This window comes from Egretta garzetta, unplaced genomic scaffold, assembly GCF_000687185.1.
Source record: "Egretta garzetta isolate BGI_Z169 unplaced genomic scaffold, ASM68718v1 scaffold196, whole genome shotgun sequence".
Taxonomy (NCBI): Eukaryota; Metazoa; Chordata; class Aves; order Pelecaniformes; family Ardeidae; genus Egretta; species Egretta garzetta.
Window position 1 is genome coordinate 477,374 of NW_009259864.1, and position 2,432 is coordinate 479,805.

The window sequence follows — 2,432 nt, forward strand, 5'->3', positions numbered from 1 at the left end:
GGAGCTGTGAAGAGAAAAAAAAAAAAGCAAAAAAAAAGCAATATTGTTGAGATACCGCTGGCTAAACGAGCCCTTACTATTGAAATCTTAGTGTCAGCTCTCATTAACAGCTCAAGTAATCTTTTCCCCCGGGCAGACCTTGTCTGGTCTATCGACTTAATGGAAAACAAAACACACGTTCGCATTCTATTATTACAATCTCGTTCCTTGCCTGGCGGAGAGCGGGGACGGGGATCGTGAGGGGCTTCCCGAAGCGACAGCGCTTTCCCTTCGTTCCTCCCTCCTGCCCTCCCAGGAAAAGTTAAGGATTCCGGCGTCCGTCTCCTGCCCTCCCTCGTGAATAGGGGCTGCAATGGCAGCCACAAGAAAAGGCTTTCACTGGAGCCGCGGAGGCTAAAAAGAGCCCGAGAAAAATAGTCGCTCGTATGTTCAGCCAAACTTAGCAAAGCACAATAGTCTCTGCGGGAAACTTTGGGGGTTATTTGTGCATCAGGTGAAGCGCTCAGCGGCTCGGATCCCGCTGCCGGGGCCGCAGCATCGCCCGGGGAAGCCGGCCGTCAGGCGCTAGGCGGGAACGAGCGACAGGCTGAGAGTTCCGAGCCAACCCAAAACAAACAAACAAGCTCCCCCGACTCTCCCGCCGGGAAGGGGGCTTTGATAAGGAAACAGGGAAAGTTTTGAAGAGCTGCAGACGCTTTTTCAAATGTATTTTAACTCGTCTGTGAGGAACAAGCTTGCCTTTTTTCTTTTTTTTCTTTTTTTTTTTTTTTTTTTTTTTCCCTGAGACAATAGAAGGGGGAGGGTGAGAGTAAGAGCTTGATGAAAGGAGGGAATACGTTTCTCACTCAGCGAAAGCAGGAGAGGTCCGTAGGAGTGGCGACCTGACCTGAATAAGGGAGAGGATTCTGGTGCACGAAAAAGAAATGATTCATTTCACCCCATCCTCAGCGCCTCTGCTGTGCGCAGTTCCAAGCACAGGACACTTGAACCTGACAAGAGTAACCCATCGCAACGAGCTCCCTTAATGTTCACTTCTTCGCTCTGCTGACTAAGATCTCTTTAAGCCATCTCCAGCTGACCATTGCACCCCCCCGCCCGCTTCGGGAGGTGCAGATCTCAATAGGGAAGGTGCGAACGGGGAATCGCCCGGAGGCAGCACCGCGCCCGGGGCGCTCCCTGCGCAGCTGCGGAGTCCGGCTACTTCGCCCCAGCGGAGGGAGCAGGGCCCCGGTCCCGGGTCCCTCTCCTGCCGGGGGGCCCTCTCCTGCCGGGGGGGCCCGGGGTGCCCGGGCATAGAGAGCAGGGCCCGCAACTTCCCCGCTTTTGAAGCGGCGTTTGCTCCCGAGTGGTTGGCTGTAAATAAACGCTATGGCAGTAACAACACAGCCGTCCTGCAGGCAGAGCGGAGGCTGCCTCTGCACCTTTCCTCTGCACCACACGCCGTCAGCGTTTTAATTCCAGTTCCAAAGGGAACCTGCAATTATGAGCACCCCTCGTTCCCTCCCGCTCACATTCTCTTGTTTGAAACATTCACTGAGGAAGGTTATTTGGATTGCCAGTAAAATCAAACAGGGAGGGGAGGAAGAAAAAACCCCACAAACCCAACAACCCAGCAAACCCTTCCATTTGCTATTTACAAAACTCATTGTCATGCTTCACTCAGGCTGTCTGCCTAGCTTGGGGAAATAAATGTGACTGAACCAGAGACAAAGCCGATGCAGCTGTATTTGAATTTCTCAAACACTGTCAAACGTGCTCTTGTCTCATAATTCTCGGGGTTGTTGTTATTATTATGATCATCATACCTCATGTGAACATACTCGAAGGAGAGGTGCTTGGCGGCGTAGAGACCTCGTTCCGGTCGGGAATGCACAGAGATTCCTTTAGCGAAAAGCCAAAGGCTCCTTTTCCCTCCCGCTTGGAAGCCTTGGCAGATGAACTAAGGCAAACTTGAGACCTGTAATTTCCCTCTTTTTTCTTTTCTTTCTTTCTTTCTTTCTTTTTTTTTTTTTTTTTTTTTTTACGTTCCTTGTGTTTCCCCGATTCCTGCAGAAGCGGGGAGGTTTGCCTGCCTAATTCCCCAGCTGATAACCTGCTCCGGCAACCTCGCGCTGCAGCCGCGGAGGAGAGGCAAGCGAGAGTACCGGTCCCTTCTAGGGGCCAAGGTGTCCGCTGGATGTCACACCCAAGCCGTCGTGCCAGCGTCCCTCTCCGGAGGGCTGTTAGGAGCCTGCCAGTACGTCTGATTTTACCAGGGCTATTACGAAGCAGATCCTTGCCCTCGGCTCCTTTGGCGAGGAGGGGGCTAAAACGGACCGGGGCCGCCCCGGAAGGTGTCCCATGGGGAATAGGTGGGCGCATTCCCGAATACCCCACCGCAGCTGCCCGGATTCCGGCGAGGACGGGCGGACCCCGCCGGCCCCCTCCCCAGG